The sequence below is a fragment of the Acipenser ruthenus genome, chromosome 21, assembly GCF_902713425.1.
Source record: "Acipenser ruthenus chromosome 21, fAciRut3.2 maternal haplotype, whole genome shotgun sequence".
In the NCBI taxonomy this organism is placed as follows: Eukaryota; Metazoa; Chordata; class Actinopteri; order Acipenseriformes; family Acipenseridae; genus Acipenser; species Acipenser ruthenus.
Window position 1 is genome coordinate 12,856,358 of NC_081209.1, and position 20,346 is coordinate 12,876,703.

General features: G+C 41.5%; 12 non-coding genes across 12 annotated transcripts; 8 read left to right on the top strand and 4 right to left on the bottom strand.

The window, feature by feature from the left end:
* The first annotated feature begins 508 nt into the window (after nucleotides 1-508).
* Nucleotides 509-582, top strand: trnat-agu (transfer RNA threonine (anticodon AGU)). The gene has a single exon. It is a non-coding gene; the product is annotated as a tRNA-Thr (tRNA).
* A 156-nt stretch (nucleotides 583-738) lies between these two features.
* trnas-gcu (transfer RNA serine (anticodon GCU)) lies at nucleotides 739-820 on the bottom strand. The gene has a single exon. It is a non-coding gene; the product is annotated as a tRNA-Ser (tRNA).
* Nucleotides 821-2,484: 1,664 nt separating this feature from the next.
* On the top strand, nucleotides 2,485-2,556 carry trnae-cuc (transfer RNA glutamic acid (anticodon CUC)). Its single transcript has one exon. It is a non-coding gene; the product is annotated as a tRNA-Glu (tRNA).
* Nucleotides 2,557-8,848: 6,292 nt separating this feature from the next.
* On the top strand, nucleotides 8,849-8,922 carry trnat-agu (transfer RNA threonine (anticodon AGU)). Its single transcript has one exon. It is a non-coding gene; the product is annotated as a tRNA-Thr (tRNA).
* Nucleotides 8,923-9,079: 157 nt separating this feature from the next.
* trnas-gcu (transfer RNA serine (anticodon GCU)) lies at nucleotides 9,080-9,161 on the bottom strand. Its single transcript has one exon. It is a non-coding gene; the product is annotated as a tRNA-Ser (tRNA).
* Nucleotides 9,162-10,831: 1,670 nt separating this feature from the next.
* trnae-cuc (transfer RNA glutamic acid (anticodon CUC)) lies at nucleotides 10,832-10,903 on the top strand. Its single transcript has one exon. It is a non-coding gene; the product is annotated as a tRNA-Glu (tRNA).
* Nucleotides 10,904-12,399: 1,496 nt separating this feature from the next.
* Nucleotides 12,400-12,473, top strand: trnat-agu (transfer RNA threonine (anticodon AGU)). The gene has a single exon. It is a non-coding gene; the product is annotated as a tRNA-Thr (tRNA).
* Nucleotides 12,474-12,630: 157 nt separating this feature from the next.
* On the bottom strand, nucleotides 12,631-12,712 carry trnas-gcu (transfer RNA serine (anticodon GCU)). Its single transcript has one exon. It is a non-coding gene; the product is annotated as a tRNA-Ser (tRNA).
* Nucleotides 12,713-14,385: 1,673 nt separating this feature from the next.
* On the top strand, nucleotides 14,386-14,457 carry trnae-cuc (transfer RNA glutamic acid (anticodon CUC)). The gene has a single exon. It is a non-coding gene; the product is annotated as a tRNA-Glu (tRNA).
* A 1,496-nt stretch (nucleotides 14,458-15,953) lies between these two features.
* Nucleotides 15,954-16,027, top strand: trnat-agu (transfer RNA threonine (anticodon AGU)). Its single transcript has one exon. It is a non-coding gene; the product is annotated as a tRNA-Thr (tRNA).
* A 156-nt stretch (nucleotides 16,028-16,183) lies between these two features.
* On the bottom strand, nucleotides 16,184-16,265 carry trnas-gcu (transfer RNA serine (anticodon GCU)). Its single transcript has one exon. It is a non-coding gene; the product is annotated as a tRNA-Ser (tRNA).
* Nucleotides 16,266-17,870: 1,605 nt separating this feature from the next.
* On the top strand, nucleotides 17,871-17,942 carry trnae-cuc (transfer RNA glutamic acid (anticodon CUC)). The gene has a single exon. It is a non-coding gene; the product is annotated as a tRNA-Glu (tRNA).
* Nucleotides 17,943-20,346: the final 2,404 nt, after the last annotated feature.

Below are 20,346 nucleotides of genomic sequence, written 5' to 3' on the forward strand. Positions count from 1 at the left end.
TTCAAACTGGAGAAACTGATGTTTGTTGAAGGACTGTGTGCAATCAGAACGGGGAGAAAGCCTTGCGGTCCAGGGGTTGTCAGCAGTAGGGGATTTAACACCTGGGAGCTGAGGATGTTACAGCCATTCATCTCCAGGGTGCTCAGCAGAGGTTCCATGTTGTAAAGGTTAGCACTCTGGACTCTGAATCCAGCCATCCGAGTTCAAGTCTCGGTGTGACCTCAATTTAACCATATGTTTTGATCATGTGAACTACCAAATGTCATATATCTAGACAAAGAGGGTACAATCGGTCATATAAAATACAATGCAGATTCCGATATCTGAGGTCGGAAATTGTATAATAACAAGTAATACGCATTTTCAAGTGTTTCAGATTAATTTCAGAAATGTCGCGCGCTTAATTTTACAGTCCTGCATTGCAGTAGAGGATGACAGTAAAGGCAATAATGTCCCTGATAGGTTTCATTTCACAGGTCTCTGACACATATTTCTGTGCGTGTGGTAGGGCGCCGTGGCTTAGATGGTTAAAGCGCCTGTCTAGTAAACAGGAGATCCTGGGTTCAAATCCCAGCGGTGCCTTTGGTTATACTATTTTTCAGCAAAGTTTAGGCTGTTTTTGTGTTACTGTTGGGGAACATCTCTAACACAGACCAATACTGTCCTATAGTCGCAGGATAAACACTTTTGCCAAAAAAAGAGAACGAGAAACAGTAATAATAATAATAAAAAAAGCTACGACGAGGATGGGATTCGAACCCACGCGTGCAGAGCACAATGGATTAGCAGTCCATCGCCTTAACCACTCGGCCACCTCATCCCCAAAAACCAGTTGCTCAAACCAAAGAGGATGAAACACTCACTATTTGTTCACCGCGCGGGTGTAGAAGCCGTCTAATCTCTCCTAAGGAGCACACTTTATTATGGCAGTTCATTATGATTCATTGTCTGTCATTGTGTTGCAGGTGTGCATTTACACTTTATTATTTTCTTTTTTTATTTTGTGTTTATATACATGCGTGCTTGTTTTTTTTTATTTAAATCACGATATGATTTTGTATTTTCACTGCACGATTTATTATTGATTGTGTGTTTGGCTATTGTTTATTTTCACTAATTTTGAATCACGGCACTTGTGTGGAGTAGTGGTTAGAGCTCTGGACCCTTGACCGGAGGGTTGTGGGTTTAATCCCCAGTGGGGGACAATGCTGTTGTACCCTTGAGCAAGGTACTTTACCTAGATTGCTCCAGTAAAAACCCAACTGTATAAATGGGTAACTGTATGTAAAAATAATGTGATATCTGTATAATGTATAATGTGATATCTTGTAACAATTGTAAGTCGCCCTGGATAAGGGCGTCTGCTAAGAAATAAATAATAATAACTTGCCTAGACTGCCTCTCCATCTAATTGACAATTAATATGTTGCTTTTAAAGGGCATTCCTCACGTGGGTCTTATTATTTTTAAGTAAATAAATGGTTTTAAGAGACGGACAGATTGAGAGAGCAGAGCGAGCTCCAGGCAAAGAGACACGGGAACGCACAGCTGTGGAGACACGGACACAGAGGCGAGAAATTACCTGAGGGATCTGACCAAGGGACTTGTACAGCAGGTCGCTGCCGCTGAGAGACCCAACTCCGGAAGCAACTGAGAGGGAAGGCGTTGAGTTCACTGTTTAAGGCGGATTGAGCATTTAGAGGGGAAGAGGCGAATATACCTCCCCCCTCGCTAAGTGAAGTGTGCAATCTTTTGCTGCTGTGTGTGTGCTTGCTGCATCGCCCTGCTTTCAACAATTTGGATTGCTTAGCCGAAGTTCTTTTATTTTGTTTTACTTTCTTAGAGAAACGTCTCCAGTGACGGCACTCACTAACCAGAGCTGTTGTAGCCTATTCGAGTCTCAGCTAATGCCACCGTGGAACACAGAGAAGACGGCTTTGGGACTTTCTATTGTTGTAAACTTTTCTTATTGATTGCTGCTGTTAGACAATTACATTACGTTTGTTGCTGTAACCATTTCCAACGTTACTGATATTGATATATAGCAGGTTATTTCTGTAGCCGAACCTATATTTAAGTTGTGATAGCTACTCCTGTTATGGCTATAGCTATTTGCCCATTGTTGTTGCTATTGCTGTAGCTAAATCTATATTTGAATTGTGATAATCATTGTGAATACTGCTGCTATTGATCCAACTATTCTTGTTATTGCGACCAATATTTCGTTTTTATGTTTTATATATGTGCTTGGCCATTTTAGTATATTTTAATCTGATTGTTTTAATAATTTAAATGAATCCCTTTCATGATTTATTGTCTGGCTTCCTTGTCTGCATTTCCACGGTGTTGCTACCCCGGTATTACGAACCTGTCCTAGTGACACCTGTAACAATTGCGCAGGGCCTGGGGGCTGTTCCATTTTTGATGCGACAGCGTTGATAGCAAAGAAATTCCTGGCCAGCCGTACAAACTCCTTCAGCAACGTCCCTGGTGGTCTAGTGGTTAGGATTCGGCGCTCTCACCGCCACGGCCCGGGTTCGAATCCCGGTCAGGGAAGTTCTTTTATGCCTATTATTATTCCGATTAAAACCACTCTCTTACTCTTCATTAATCAGATGTAGATATGTCTAATTCTTGGCTGTGGCCCGACTGCATTCAATTAAAAGCGCATCCTTTATATTATTATTATAGAGACTTTGCACATTGATTCACAACCCCTTTTGGCATTATCTTCTTCTCAGACTGCAGAAAAGGAGTTTACAATTGCTCGTTACAAGCGAGAGGACAGCTGTAGTCTAACGACCCCCCTCTACACAATCACACAGTTAACACAATAAGTACCGACTAAAAAGAGTCACGGGATTATCCTACGCACCCTCACATTCAGTGGTCCAGTGCTGTGACGCGCAGCAAATCGGTAGGTGCGTTCAAGTACCTGTAACTCAAAAACGGAAAGAGCTAGGCACGCAGTCCACATACCAAACGAAAGAGGAGGCTCCACGATTTCCCGTGATATCTAACACGCCCAGGTGTCTTGTTCCTAGAATAAACTACAGCGTCCAGAATACAGTGGTGCCTTCACTTGCTAGGAGACAGCTGTGCGCATTGGGCGTCTTATCCATCTTGCATAAACAACACATTATGCCAAACGATGGCTAGAGGTAAAGGAAAAGCAAAATAAAGTGTTCCTATACACATTTTTATTCATTCATTTTCTCCACGTGTTAGTTATATGTCGTTTATTGCTGGGGTCCGTTCGTGTCCTTATGAGGGTCAAATGGAGGAATTTGTATTTGAAGTGTATTTTCACTTGTAAAGATGCAACGTGTTTAATTGTTAAGCAAATGTTTCTTATTTTAAATGAGCAATGCCGATGTTATTAAAACAGTTTCTAAATCTACATGTGTAATACATATATTGTCAATGAACATGTGTCTTATTTGAATGTGAGCAGTGTTTGTGGTGCACGATTGGGTGCTGATAGTGCAGTTTTCGAGACCTGCTGCCAGTATGAACCAAGAAATGAAACGTCGCATTTTGGATTCAAACTGGAGAAACTGGTGTTTGTTGAAGGACTGTGTGCAATCAGAACGGGGAGAAAGCCTTGCGGTCCAGGGGTTGTCAGCAGTAGGGGATTTAACACCTGGGAGCTGAGGATTGTAATGTTGTTATAATACTGTGGCACTGTTTGAGTCCAGTCCATGTTTTGAGTGAAGTAACGTAGCTGATTGTTACGTCACTCCAGTCCGGGTTTTGGGATATAGCGGGAAGTTGCAGTTGCAAGCTGGAAGCAAAAAGTTGTTTGTTTTAGGTTTAACAATTAAATGAATACAGGTTATGAATACTCATCATACTGCCTTTGGATTGTTCTTCTCAACACACAAGAACTCTATATTTGGCGACGAGGATATCTGAACAACGCAACACGTGAGTTATAAATAAATAAATAAATAAATATATACGACCACGAAATGGCGGCTGCAGCTGGACTTCCTCCGTTTCCTTCATTTGACATACACAGTGACCCTAGCTCACTCGGGCTCCACTGGACTAAGTGGATTCAAAGATTTCAGAACTTCATTATTGCGTTAAACATTAAAGACAACAAACAAAAGAAAGCTATGCTTTTACATTACACTGGACCTGATGTGTTTGATGTTTTTGAGACGTTGCCAGAAACCGGGGGAGTGGATGCTTATGATACTGCAGTAACGAAACTGACTGAGTACTTTTCGCTGAAAAAAAACACTGAATATGAAACATACGTTTTTCGTCAGGCGAAACAGATGGCAGATGAAACCCTTGATGCATATCATACGAGACTCAGACACCTGGCAGAAACATGCGAGTTTGCAAGTATAGAAAGGGAAATCAAATCTCAAATTATTTTAAGCTGCACATCCACGCATTTAAGAAGGAGAGCGCTACGAAATGCTGACATGACACTGAAAGAACTGCTGGACACAGGAAGGGCTATGGAATTCTCAGAACTTCATGCAAAAAGTATAGAAGAAACAAAACAGCAATTTCAAAACGCAATGCCTGTGAATTCCATTCAACACAACAAACGTCAATTCACCAGAGAAGCATACACCAACAGGGCACCTGACAATAATAAATGCAACAACTGTGGAGGCAGCTACCCTCACAGAGGAGGACAGGCCTTTTGCCCTGCTAAAGGCAAAACATGCAGAGCATGTGGAAAACTGAATCATTTTGAAAAATGCTGCCGTTCAAAACTACACTTGCCCACCACAAAGAACCCTGGAAAGCAACATATAAAGTCCAAAGTGCATGAAGTGCATGTAAGTGATGACTCTTCCAGCAAAACTGACAGAAGATCAAGTTCAGATGATGAATGCCTTTACACTGTGTATACCATTAACCCAAAACAACCTCTTACCAAGATTATTGTTGAGAACACTGCTATTGATGTCATTGTGGACTCCGGTGCCAGCGTGAACATAATGGATGAAACTGCCTACACCAAACTACAAGACAAGGTACAACTCCAGCGCGCAAACATTAAAATTTGCACATATGGATCTCGCACAGCCCTACCACTGTTGGGAAAATTCTGCACTACAGTTAGCAACAGCACAAAAATTGTCCCTACTGTTTTCTACATTGTCAAAGGGCACTATGGCTCGTTGTTGAGCTGCCAGACAGCCACTGAACTTGGACTTTTAAAAATAATTAATTCAGTGTCACATACAACTCCAAAGGTCCACCCACCATTCTTAGAGTCACTCTTGACACAACATGCAAATATCTTTGAAGGAATTGGAAAGTTAAAAGATTTCCAAGTCAAGCTGCATGTCAACCCTGACATTCCACCAGTTGTCCAGCCACATCGAAGAATTCCTTTCCACATACGTAAAAAAGTCTGCTTGAAAGTCAGGACATTATAGAAAGAATAAGTGGTCCAACACCCTGGGTATCGCCAATTGTTGTGGCTCCCAAACCCAAAGACCCAGACAGAGTTCGTATTTGCATTGATATGAGATTACCAAACACAGCCATTCTGCGAGAACGCCACTTGACTCCCACAGTAGATGACCTAATCCATGACCTCAATGGAGCAGTGGTATTCTCTAAGCTTGATTTAAATGCTGGATACCACCAGCTTGAGCTAGCACCAGAATCAAGATACATTACCACGTTCACCACTCATGTTGGTCTGTGGCACTACAAGAGATTGAACTTTGGGATTTCATCTGCTGCTGAGCTATTTCAAAACACCATCCAGCAGGTCTTGCAAGGAATTCCAAATGTCAGAAACATCAGTGATGACATAATAGTATTTGGGAAGACTCCAGAAGACCATGACAAGAGTCTCAAAGCTGTGTTCCAAAGACTGCAAGAAAATCACCTCACCCTAAACAAAAACAAATGTGAGTATAACAAATCTAAACTAGAATTTTATGGATACATTTTCTCAAAAGAAGGCATATCTGCAGACCCCCAAAAAATTGAGGCTATAATGAACATGAGAGCCCCAACCAGTACCACAGAAGTACGCAGTTTACTTGGCATGGTAACCTACTGTGCACGTTTTATTCCAGATTTTGCTACAACATCACAACCCCTTCGTGAACTTACAAAGAAAGACAAATTGTGGTGCTGGAATTCAAAACACGATTTTGCTTTAGGTGAATTGAAACGGCAGTTGACAAGCCACAAGACAATGGCATATTTTGACCAAACTAAAGACACAACCATTCTTGTAGATGCTAGTCCGGTTGGTTTAGGTGCCATTCTCAGCCAACAAGCACCAGACAGCAGAATCACAAACATAATCGCATATGCTAGTAGAGCTCTCACTCCTGTAGAACAACGATACTCTCAAATAGAACGGGAAGCACTAGCAATCATCTGGGCATGTGAACACTTTCACCTGTACTTATACGGATCTGATTTCACTGTGATCACGGATCATAAACCACTGGAGTACATCTTCAACAACCTAAAAGCAACACCACCCGCTAGAATAGAAAGATGGAGACTCCGTTTGCAACCCTATACCTTTAAAGTGATCCACCAAGCTGGAAAGGATAACCCTGCTGACTACATGTCAAGGCATCCCATATCACACATGTCATCACACAACACGCAAGCTAGCACGATTGCGGAAGAGTACATAAGTTTCATTGCTGATCACACGGTCCCCAAGGCGATGACCATGCTAGAAGTGAAACAAGAGACCAAGCAAGACCCTACGCTACAAAGGCTAGCAGATTTAATTCAGAAAGGAAATTGGCATGACATTAATAAAACTCCTGACACACTCACAAATATTGACTTTACCACACTTAAAGCTTTCTATCCCCTGCGCAATGAGCTTACCACCAATGCAGATGCGGACATCATACTCAGAGGCAACAGACTCGTTATACCAACCTCGTTGCAGTCTAGAGCACTAGCTTTAGCTCATGAAGGCCATCTAGGCACAGTCAAGACAAAACAACTAATAAGAGACAAAGTGTGGTTTCCAGGCATTGATAAACGTGTAGAAAATCTAATCCACAACTGCATCCCATGCCAAGCTGCTGTGCCACAAACACACATGGAACCTCTTCAAATGTCTGAACTTCCAAAAGGACCGTGGTTTCAAGTGGCCATTGATTTCACAGGACCTTTTCCTTCTGGGGATTATCTGCTTGTTGTGTTAGATGAATACTCCCGCTACCCAGAGGTAGAAATTGTTAAGTCCACGTCAGCAAATACAATCATTCCAAAACTGGACAAGATTTTCTCATCTTTTGGAATTCCGCAGGTTGTCAATACTGACAATGGTCCTCCTTTCAATAGCCAAGAGTTCAAAAACTTTTCTGCCTACCTTGGTTTCAAACACAGAAGAATTACACCCTACTGGCCAAGAGCAAATACAGAGGTGGAACGTTTTATGAGAACACTTAAAAAGACAGTTTCTGCCACACATTCCGAGGGCAAGCCATGGAAACAACATCTTTTCAAGTTTCTCAGGAACTATAGAGCTGCACCGCATATCACCACGAAACTGACCCCAGCTGAACTGATGTTTTGCAGAAAAATCAACACTACACTTCCCAGCCTGCACCATCAAACTGAAGACACATCACTTCGAGACACCGATCGAAAAGCGAAGCAACACATGAAGACAAATGCAGATTGTCACAACAATGCACATCCTTTGGACATCAAAATAGGTGACACGGTACTTTACCACCAACTGCACAAAGGTAAACTATCCACCCCATTCCATAGCACACCATACCAGGTGGTCGACATCAAAGGATCAATGCTTACAGCTGAAAATCACGGACACCGTGTCACTAGAAATTCATCACACTTCAAAGTGGTCAAAACCCCAAACAAGGATTTACCTGCCATGGAAGAGGTAGGGGATGTCCCCCAGACAACATGCACCAATTTAGGAGGAGGCAGAGAGAATTCAGTACTCCAGCGTGATCAACAAATCCCATCACATGAAAGATATTACCCTTCAAGATAAACTCGAAGACCTCCAAGATATCTGATTAAAGAAATTTGATTTAATGTACTTTCCAGAAATCACACAAATTACAGTTTCAATGACTTTAAAGAAAGGGCTTATAAATATATATATATATATATATATATATATATATATATATATATATATATATATATATATATATATATATATATATATATATATATGTACATCTATTATCTTGTTAAAACAAGGGAGAGATGTAATGTTGTTATAATACTGTGGCGCTGTTTGAGTCTAGTCCATGTTTTGAGTGAAGTAACGTAGCTGATTGTTACGTCACTCCAGTCCGGGTTTTGGGATATAGCGGGAAGTTGCAGTTGCAAGCTGGAAGCAAAAAGTTGTTTGTTTTAGGTTTAACAATTAAATGAATACAGGTTATGAATACTCATCATACTGCCTTTGGATTGTTCTTCTCAACACACAAGAACACTATAAGGATGTTACAGCCATTCATCTCCAGGGTGCTCAGCAGAGGTTCCATGTTGTAAAGGTTAGCACTCTGGACTCTGAATCCAGCCATCCGAGTTCAAGTCTCGGTGTGACCTCAATTTAACCATATGTTTTGCTCGTGTGAACTACCAAATGTCATATATCTAGACAAAGAGGGTACAATCGGTCATATAAAATACAATGCAGATTCCGATATCTGAGGTCGGAAATTCTTTAATAACAAGTAATACGCATTTTCAAGTGTTTCAGATTAATTTCAGAAATGTCGCGCGCTTAATTTTACAGTCCTGCATTGCAGTAGAGAATGACAGTAAAGGCAATAATGTCCCTGATAGGTTTCATTTCACAGGTCTCTGACACATATTTCTTTGCGTGCGACAGGGCGCCGTGGCTTAGATGGTTAAAGCGCCTGTCTAGTAAACAGGAGATCCTGGTTTAAAATCCCAGCGGTGCCTTTGGTTATACTATTTTTCAGCAAAGTTTAGGCTGTTTTTGTGTTACTGTTGGGGAACATCTCTAACACAGACCAATACTGTCCTATAGTCGCAGGATAAACACTTTTGCCAAAAAAAAGAGAACGAGAAACAGTAATAATAATAATAAAAAAAGCTACGACGAGGACGGGATTCGAACCCACGCTTGCAGAGCACAATGGATTAGCAGTCCATCGCCTTAACCACTCGGCCACCTCGTCCCCAAAAACCAGTTGCTCAAACCAAAGAGGATGAAACACTCACTATTTGTTCACAGCGCGGGTGTAGAAGCCTTCTAATCTCTCCTAAGGAGCACACTTTATTATGGCAGTTCATTATGATTCATTGTCTGTCATTGTGTTGCAGGTGTGCATTTACACTTTATTATTTTTTTATTATTATTTTGTGTTTATATACATGCGTGCTTGTTTTTTTTTATTTTATTTAAATCACGATATGATTTTGTATTTTCACTGCACGATTTATTATTGATTGTGTTTTTGGCTATTGTTTATTTTCACTAATTTTGAATCACGGCACTTGTGTGGAGTAGTGTTTAGAGCTCTGGACCCTTGACCGGAGGGTTGTGGGTTCAATCCCCAGTGGGGGACAATGCTGTTGTACCCTTGAGCAAGGTACTTTACCTAGATTGCTCCAGTAAAAACCCAACTGTATAAATGGGTAACTGTATGTAAAAATAATGTGATATCTGTATAATGTATAATGTGATATCTTGTAACAACTGTAAGTCACCTTGGATAAGGGCGTCTGCTAAGAAATAAATAATAATAACTTGCCTGGACTGCCTCTCCACCTAATTGACAATTAATATGTTGCTTTTAAAGCGCATTCCGCACGTGGGTCTTATTATTTTTAATTAAATAAATGTTTTTAAGAGACGGACAGATTGAGAGAGCAGAGCGAGCTCCAGGCAAAGAGACACGGGAACGCACAGCTGTGGAGACACGGACACAGAGGCGAGAAATTACCTGAGGGATCTGACCAAGGGACTTGTACAGCAGGTCGCTGCCGCTGAGAGACCCAACTCCGGAAGCAACTGAGAGGGAAGGCGTTGAGTTCGCTGTTTAAGGCGGATTGAGCATTTAGAGGGGAAGAGGCGAATATACCTCCCCCCTCGCTAAGTGAAGTGTGCAATCTTTTGCTGCTGTGTGTGTTGTTGCTGCATCGCCCTGCTTTCGACAATTTGGATTGCTTAGCCGAAGTTCTTTTATTTTGTTTTACTTTCTTAGAGAAACGTCTCCAGTGACGGCCCTCACTAACCAGAGCTGTTGTAGCCTATTCGAGTCTCAGCTAATGCCACCGTGGAACACAGAGAAGACGGCTTTGGGACTTTCTATTGTTGTAAACTTTTCTTATTGATTGCTGCTGTTAGACAATTACATTACGTTTGTTGCTGTAACCATTTCCAACGTTACTGATATTGATATATAGCAGGTTATTTCTGTAGCCGAACCTATATTTAAGTTGTGATAGCTACTCCTGTTATGGCTATAGCTATTTGCCCATTGTTGTTGCTATTGCTGTAGCTAAATCTATATTTGAATTGTGATAATCATTGTGAATACTGCTGCTATTGATCCAACTATTCTTGTTTTTGCGACCAATATTTCGTTTTTATGTTTTATATATGTGCTTGGCCATTTTAGTATATTTTAATCTGATTGTTTTAATAATTTAAATGAATCCCTTTCATGATTTATTGTCTGGCTTCCTTGTCTGCATTTCCACGGTGTTGTTACCCCGGTATTACGAACCTGTCCTAGTGACACCTGTAACAATTGCGCAGGGCCTGGGGGCTGTTCCGTTTTTGATGCGACAGCGTTGATAGCAAAGAAATTCCTGGCCAGCCGTACAAACTCCTTCAGCAACGTCCCTGGTGGTCTAGTGGATAGGATTCGGCGCTCTCACCGCCGCGGCCCGGGTTCGATTCCCGGTCAGGGAAGTTCTTTTATGCCTATTATTATTCCGATTAAAACCACTCTCTTACTCTTCATTAATCAGATGTAGATATGTCTAATTCTTGGCTGTGGCCCGACTGCATTCAATTAAAAGCGCATCCTTTATATTATTATTATAGAGACTTTGCACATTGATTCACAACCCCTTTTGGCATTATCTTCTTCTCAGACTGCAGAAAAGGAGTTTACAACTGCTCGTTACAAGCGAGAGGACAGCTGTAGTCTAACGACCCCCCTCTACACAATCACACAGTTAACACAATAAGTACCGACTAAAAAGAGTCACGGGATTATCCTACGCACCCTCTCATTCAGTGCTCCAGTGCTGTGACGCGCAGCAAAACGGTAGGTGCGTTCAAGTACCTGTAACTCAAAAACGGAAAGAGCTAGGCACACAGTCCACATACCAAACGAAAGAGGAGGCTCCACGATTTCCCGTGATATCTAACACGCCCAGGTGTCTTGTTCCTAGAATAAACTACAGCGTCCAGAATACAGTGGTGCCTTCACTTGCTAGGAGACAGCTGTGCGCATTGGGCGTCTTATCCATCTTGCATAAACAACACATTATGCCAAACGATGGCTAGAGGTAAAGGAAAAGCAAAATAAAGTGTTCCTTTACACATTTTTATTCATTCATTTTCTCCACGTGTTAGTTATGTGTCGTTTTATTGCTGGGGTCCGGTCGTGTCCTTATGAGGGTCAAATGGAGGAATTTGTATTTGAAAGTGTATTTTCACTTGTAAAGATGCAACGTGTTTAATTGTTAAGCAAATGTTTCTTATTTTAAATGAGCAATGCCGATGTTATTAAAACAGTTTCTAAATCTACATGTGTAATACATATATTGTCAATGAACATGTGTCTTATTTGAATGTGAGCAGTGTTTGTGGTGCACGATTGGGTGCTGATAGTGCAGTTTTCGAGACCTGCTGCCAGTATGAACCAAGAAATGAAACGTCGCATTTTGGATTCAAACTGGAGAAACTGATGTTTGTTGAAGGACTGTGTGCAATCAGAACGGGGAGAAAGCCTTGCGGTCCAGGGGTTGTCAGCAATAGGGGATTTAACACCTGGGAGCTTAGGATGTTACAGCCATTCATCTCCAGGGTGCTCAGCAGAGGTTCCATGTTGTAAAGGTTAGCACTCTGGACTCTGAATCCAGCCACCCGGGTTCAAGTCTCGGTGTGACCTCAATTTAACCATATGTTTTGATCATGTGAACTACCAAATGTCATATATCTAGACAAAGAGGGTACAATCGGTCATATAAAATACAATGCAGATTCCGATATCTGAGGTCGGAAATTGTTTAATAACAAGTAATACGCATTTTCAAGTGTTTCAGATTAATTTCAGAAATGTCGCGCGGTTAATTTTACAGTCCTGCATTGCAGTAGAGAATGACAGTAAAGGCAATAATGTCCCTGATAGGTTTCATTTCACAGGTCTCTGACACATATTTCTTTGCGTGTGGCAGGGCGCCGTGGCTTAGATGGTTAAAGCGCCTGTCTAGTAAACAGGAGATCCTGGGTTCAAATCCCAGCGGTGCCTTTGGTTATACTATTTTTCAGCAAAGTTTAGGCTGTTTTTGTGTTACTGTTGGGGAACATCTCTAACACAGACCAATACTGTCCTATAGTCGCAGGATAAACACTTTTGCCAAAAAAAAGAGAACGAGAAACAGTAATAATAATAATAAAAAAAGCTACGACGAGGATGGGATTCGAACCCACGCGTGCAGAACACAATGGATTAGCAGTCCATCGCCTTAACCACTCGGCCACCTCGTCCCCAAAAACCTGTTGCTCAAACCAAAGAGGATGAAACACTCACTATTTGTTCACAGCGCGGGTGTAGAAGCCGTCTAATCTCTCCTAAGGAGCACACTTTATTATGGCAGTTCATTATGATTCATTGTCTGTCATTGTGTTGCAGGTGTGCATTTACACTTTATTATTTTCTTTTTTTATTTTGTCTTTATATACATGCGTACTTGTTTTTTTTTATTTAAATCACGATATGATTTTGTATTTTCACTGCACGATTTATTATTGATTGTGTGTTTGGCTATTGTTTATTTTCACTAATTTTGAATCACGGCACTTGTGTGGAGTAGTGGTTAGAGCTCTGGAACATTGACCGGAGGGTTGTGGGTTTAATCCGCAGTGGGGGACAATGCTGTTGTACCCTTGAGCAAGGTACTTTACCTAGATTGCTCCAGTAAAAACCCAACTATATAAATTTGTAACTGTATGTAAAAATAATGTGATATCTGTATAATGTATAATGTGATATCTTGTAACAATTGTAAGTCGCCCTGGATAAGGGCGTCTGCTAAGAAATTAATAATAGTAATAATAATAACTTGCCTATACTGCCTCTCCACCTAATTGACAATTAATATGTTGCTTTTAAAGCGCATTCCGCACGTGGGTCTTATTATTTTTAATTAAATAAATGGTTTTAAGAGACGGACAGATTGAGAGAGCAGAGCGAGCTCCAGGCAAAGAGACACGGGAACGCACAGCTGTGGAGACACGGACACAGAGGCGAGAAATTACCTGAGGGATCTGACCAAGGGACTTGTACAGCAGGTCGCTGCCGCTGAGAGACCCAACTCCGGAAGCAACTGAGAGGGAAGGCGTTGAGTTCGCTGTTTAAGGCGGATTGAGCATTTAGAGGGGAAGAGGCGAATATACCTCCCCCCTCGCTAAGTGAAGTGTGCAATCTTTTGCTGCTGTGTGTGTGCTTGCTGCATCGCCCTGCTTTCGACAATTTGGATTGCTTAGCCGAAGTTCTTTTATTTTGTTTTACTTTCTTAGAGAAACGTCTCCAGTGACGGCCCTCACTAACCAGAGCTGTTGTAGCCTATTCGAGTCTCAGCTAATGCCACCGTGGAACACAGAGAAGACGGCTTTGGGACTTTCTATTGTTGTAAACTTTTCTTATTGATTGCTGATGTTAGACAATTACATTACGTTTGTTGCTGTAACCATTTCCAACGTTACTGATATTGATATATAGCAGGTTATTTCTGTAGCCGAACCTATATTTAAGTTGTGATAGCTACTCCTGTTATGGCTATAGCTATTTGCCCATTGTTGTTGCTATTGCTGTAGCTAAATCTATATTTGAATTGTGATAATCATTGTGAATACTGCTGCTATTGATCCAACTATTCTTGTTATTGCGACCAATATTTCGTTTTTATGTTTTATATATGTGCTTGGCCATTTTAGTATATTTTAATCTGATTGTTTTAATAATTTAAATGAATCCCTTTCATGATTTATTGTCCGACTTCCTTGTCTGCATTTCCACGGTGTTGCTACCCCGGTATTACGAACCTGTCCTAGTGACACCTGTAACAATTGCGCAGGGCCTGGGGGCTGTTCCGTTTTTGATGCGACAGCGTTGATAGCAAAGAAATTCCTGGCCAGCCGTACAAACTCCTTCAGCAACGTCCCTGGTGGTCTAGTGGTTAGGATTCGGCGCTCTCACCGCCGCGGCCCGGGTTCGATTCCCGGTCAGGGAAGTTCTTTTATGCCTATTATTATTCCGATTAAAACCACTCTCTTACTCTTCATTAATCAGATGTAGATATGTCTAATTCTTGGCTGTGGCCCGACTGCATTCAATTAAAAGCGCATCCTTTATATTATTATTATAGAGACTTTGCACATTGATTCACAACCCCTTTTGGCATTATCTTCTTCTCAGACTGCAGAAAAGGAGTTTACAATTGCTCGTTACAAGCGAGAGGACAGCTGTAGTCTAACGACCCCCCTCTACACAATCACACAGTTAACACAATAAGTACCGACTAAAAAGAGTCACGGGATTATCCTACGCACCCTCTCATTCAGTGCTCCAGTGCTGTGACGCGCAGCAAATCGGTACGTGCGTTCAAGTACCTGTAACTCAAAAACGGAAAGAGCTAGGCACGCAGTCCACATACCAAACGAAAGAGGAGGCTCCACGATTTCCCGTGATATCTAACACGCCCAGGTGTCTTGTTCCTAGAATAAACTACAGCGTCCAGAATACAGTGGTGCCTTCACTTGCTAGGAGACAGCTGTGCGCATTGGGCGTCTTATCCATCTTGCATAAACAACACATTATGCCAAACGATGGCTAGAGGTAAAGGAAAAGCAAAATAAAGTGTTCCTATACACATTTTTATTCATTCATTTACTCCACGTGTTAGTTATATGTCGTTTTATTGCTGGGGTCCGGTCGTGTCCTTATGAGGGTCAAATGGAGGAATTTGTGTTTGAAAGTGTATTTTCACTTGTAAAGATGCAACGTGTTTAATTTTTAAGCAAATGTTTCTTATTTTAAATGAGGAATGCCGATGTTATTAAAACAGTTTCTAAATCTACATGTGTAATACATATATTGTCAATGAACATGTGTCTTATTTGAATGTAAGCAGTGTTTGTGGTGCACGATTGGGTGCTGATAGTGCAGTTTTCGAGACCTGCTGCCAGTATGAACCAAGAAATGAAACGTCGCATTTCGGATTCAAACTGGAGAAACTGATGTTTGTTGAAGGACTGTGTGCAATCAGAACGGGGAGAAAGCCTTGCGGTCCAGGGGTTGTCAGCAGTAGGGGATTTAACACCTGGGAGCTGAGGATGTTACAGCCATTCATCTCCAGGGTGCTCAGCAGAGGTTCCATGTTGTAAAGGTTAGCACTCTGGACTCTGAATCCAGCCATCCGGGTTCAAGTCTCGGTGTGACCTCAATTTAACCATATGTTTTGATCATGTGAACTACCAAATGTCATATATCTAGACAAAGAGGGTACAATCGGTCATATAAAATACAATGCAGATTCCGATATCTGAGGTCGGAAATTGTTTAATAACAAGTAATACGCATTTTCAAGTGTTTCAGATTAATTTCAGAAATGTCGCGCGCTTAATTTTACAGTCCTGCATTGCAGTAGAGAATGACAGTAAAGGCAATAATGTCCCTGATAGGTTTCATTTCACAGGTCTCTGACACATATTTGTTTGCGTGTGGCAGGGCGCCGTGGCTTAGATGGTTAAAGCGCCTGCCTAGTAAACAGGAGATCCTGGGTTCAAATCCCAGCGGTGCCTTTGGTTATACTATTTTTAGCAAAGTTTAGGCTGTTTTTGTGTTACTGTTGGGGAACATCTCTAACACAGACCAATACTGTCCTATAGTCGCAGGATAAACACTTTTGCCAAAAAAAAGAGAACGAGAAACATTAATAATAATAAAAGAAAAAGCTACGACAAGGATGGGATTCGAACCCATGCGTGCAGAGCACAATGGATTAGCAGTCCATCGCCTTAACCACTCGGCCACCTCGTCCCCAAAAGACAGTTGCTCAAACCAAAGAGGATGAAACACTCACTATTTGTTCACAGCGCGGGTGTAGAAGCCGTCTAATCTCTCCTAAGGAGCACACTTTATTATGGCAGTTCATTATGATTCATTGTCTGTCATTGTGTTGCAGGTGTGCATTTACACTTTATTATTTTCTTTTTTTATTTTGTCTTTATATACATGCGTACTTGTTTTTTTTTATTTAAATCACGATATGATTTTGTATTTTCACTGCACGATTTATTATTGATTGTGTGTTTGGCTATTGTTTATTTTCACTAATTTTGAATCACGGCACTTGTGTGGAGTAGTGTTTAGAGCTCTGGACCCTTGACCGGAGGGTTGTGGGTTTAATCCCCAGTGGGGGACAATGCTGTTGTACCCTTGAGCAAGGTACTTTACCTAGATTGCTCCAGTAAAAACCCAACTATATAAATGGGTAACTGTATGTAAAAATAATGTGATATCTGTATAATGTGATATCTTATAACAATTGTAAGTCGCCCTGGATAAGGGCGTCTGCTAAGAAATTAATAATAGTAATAATAATAACTTGCCTAGACTGCCTCTCCACCTAATAGACAATTAATATGTTGCTTTTAAAGCGCATTCCGCACGTGGGTCTTATTATTTTTAATTAAATAAATGGTTTTAAGAGACGGACAGATTGAGAGAGCAGAGCGAGAAATTAACTGAGGGATCTGACCAAGGGACTTGTACAGCAGGCCGCTGCCGCTGAGAGACCCAACTCCGGAAGCAACTGAGAGGGAAGGCGTTGAGTTCGCTGTTTAAGGCGGATTGAGCATTTAGAGGGGAAGAGGCGAATATACCTCCCCCCTCGCTAAGTGAAGTGTGCAATCTTTTGCTGCTGTGTGCTTGCTGCATCGCCCTGCTTTCAACAATTTGGATTGCTTAGCCAAAGTTCTTTTATTTTGTTTTACTTTCTTAGAGAAACGTCTCCAGTGACGGCCCTCACTAACCAGAGCTGTTGTAGCCTATTCAAGTCTCAGCTAATGCCACCGTGGAACACAGAGAAGACGGCTTTGGGACTTTCTATTGTTGTAAACTTTTCTTATTGATTGCTGCTGTTAGACAATTACATTACGTTTGTTGCTGTAACCATTTCCAACGTTACTGATATTGATATATAGCAGGTTATTTCTGTAGCCGAACCTATATTTAAGTTGTGATAGCTACTCCTGTTATGGCTATAGCTATTTGCCCATTGTTGTTGCTATTGCTGTAGCTAAATCTATATTTGAATTGTGATAATCATTGTGAATACTGCTGCTATTGATCCAACTATTCTTGTTATTGCGACCAATATTTCGTTTTTATGTTTTATATATGTGCTTGGCCATTTTAGTATATTTTAATCTGATTGTTTTAATAATTTAAATGAATCCCTTTCATGATTTATTGTCTGGCTTCCTTGTCTGCATTTCCACGGTGTTGCTACCCCGGTATTACGAACCTGTCCTAGTGACACCTGTAACAATTGCGCAGGGCCTGGGGGCTGTACCGTTTTTGATGCGACAGCGTTGATAGCAAAGAAATTCCTGGCCAGCCGTACAAACGCCTTCAACAACGTCCCTGGTGGTCTAGTGGCTAGGATTCGGCGCTCTCACCGCCGCGGCCCGGGTTCGATTCCCGGTCAGGGAAGTTCTTTTATGCCTATTATTATTCCGATTAAAACCACTCTCTTACTCTTCATTAATCAGATGTAGATATGTCTAATTCTTGGCTGTGGCCCGACTGCATTCAATTAAAAGCGCATCCTTTATATTATTATTATAGAGACTTTGCACATTGATTCACAACCCCTTTTGGCATTATCTTCTTCTCAGACTGCAGAAAAGGAGTTTACAATTGCTCGTTACAAGCGAGAGGACAGCTGTAGTCTAACGACCCCCCTCTACACAATCACACAGTTAACACAATAAGTACCGACTAAAAAGAGTCACGGGATTATCCTACGCACCCTCTCATTCAGTGCTCCAGTGCTGTGACGCGCAGCAAATCGGTAGGTGCGTTCAAGTACCTGTAACTCAAAAACGGAAAGAGCTAGGCACGCAGTCCACATACCAAACGAAAGAGGAGGCTCCACGATTTCCCGTGATATCTAACACGCCCAGGTGTCTTGTTCCTAGAATAAACTACAGCGTCCAGAATACAGTGGTGCCTTCACTTGCTAGGAGACAGCTGTGCGCATTGGGCGTCTTATCCATCTTGCATAAACAACACATTATGCCAAACGATGGCTAGAGGTAAAGGAAAAGCAAAATAAAGTGTTCCTATACACATTTTTATTCATTCATTTACTCCACGTGTTAGTTATATGTCGTTTTATTACTGGGGTCCGGTCGTGTCCTTATGAGGGTCAAATGGAGGAATTTGTATTTGAAAGTGTATTTTCACTTGTAAAGATGCAACGTGTTTAATTGTTAAGCAAATGTTTCTTATTTTAAATGAGCAATGCCGATGTTATTAAAACAGTTTCTAAATCTACATGTGTAATACATATATTGTCAATGAACATGTGTCTTATTTGAATGTGAGCAGTGTTTGTGGTGCACGATTGGGTGCTGATAGTGCAGTTTTCGAGACCTGCTGCCAGTATGAACCAAGAAATGAAACGTCGCATTTTGGATTCAAACTGGAGAAACTGATGTTTGTTGAAGGACTGTGTGCAATCAGAACGGGGAGAAAGCCCTGCGGTCCAGGGGTTGTCAGCAGTAGGGGATTTAACACCTGGGAGCTGAGGATGTTACAGCCATTCATCTCCAGGGTGCTCAGCAGAGGTTCCATGTTGTAAAGGTTAGCACTCTGGACTCTGAATCCAGCCATCCGAGTTCAAGTCTCGGTGTGACCTCAATTTAACCATATGTTTTGATCATGTGAACTACCAAATGTCAGGGACAAGGGCCTCGCATTGATCAGTACTTCTTACGAAGTCAGTCAAGTCAGTCGAATGAAATCCAGCGACAGGAAGCAAACCACAGTTCGCAGGATATCAGCACCCCTGTCATAGATGTGAGGAGGACTTGCATCGACACAGTTAGTGATGAACCTAATGATCCTTGTGAACCCGGTCAGACAAACCAGCATAAGAGAGAAAAGAACCTCAACGGGCACAAGCCTGGAGTTAAATGGCCAAGAGCTTGAGAGAAAACTGCATGGGACACAGTAAACACAGATCTCTGCGTTGCATTGGAAAGATTAAGTGGAACAGTTGAAAAGAAGCTGGATAAATTTGGGGACATCATCTACGCATATGGAAGTGAGAGGTTTGGAGTTGAAAAAAGGAAGGAAAAAGTACAAACTATTCCTGGAAAGTCTAGACGGCAGCAGGAGATTGAACGCTTAGTTAGAGAAAGGAGACAGCTGAGGAACCAATGGAGAAGAGCAGAACAAAGTCAGAAGGAGGGACTCAATCTCTTACAAAGGGTCATAAAAGATAAGCTTGCAACATTGCGCAGAGCTGAGCGCCTACGGAAACGCTACAAAAAGAAGGAGCGTGCGAGAGCTAACTTTTATAAAGACCCATTCAAATTTGTAAAGAAGTTATTCACCAGTGAGAAGAATGGCACACTAAAAGCATCTAAGGTTGAGCTGGAGAGATATTTGGAGGAAACACATACAGATTCAAAAAGGCAGGAGCCTATGTCAATTCCGTCAGACATCCCACCTATCAATCCACCAGAATACCAAATGGAGGACTGTGCACCTAAGTGGAAAGAAATAGAGCAAGCTGTGAAAAAAGCAAGGGCTTCATCATCTCCAGGGCCTAATGGAGTTCCGTACAGAGTGTACAAGAGTGCTTCAGGAGTTCTACGAATTCTGTGGAAATTGATGAAAGTGGCATGGGAAAAACAGGTTGTACCAAGAGCATGGCGCCGAGCAGGTGGAGTCTTTATACCTAAAGAAAAAGATTCTACAAGCATCAGTCAGTTTCGTCCCATTTCCCTATTAAACGTAGAAGGCAAGATTTTCTTCAGCATTATTGCTCAGAGATTGTCAGCTTACCTATTAAAGAACTGCTTCATTGACACTTCAATACAAAAAG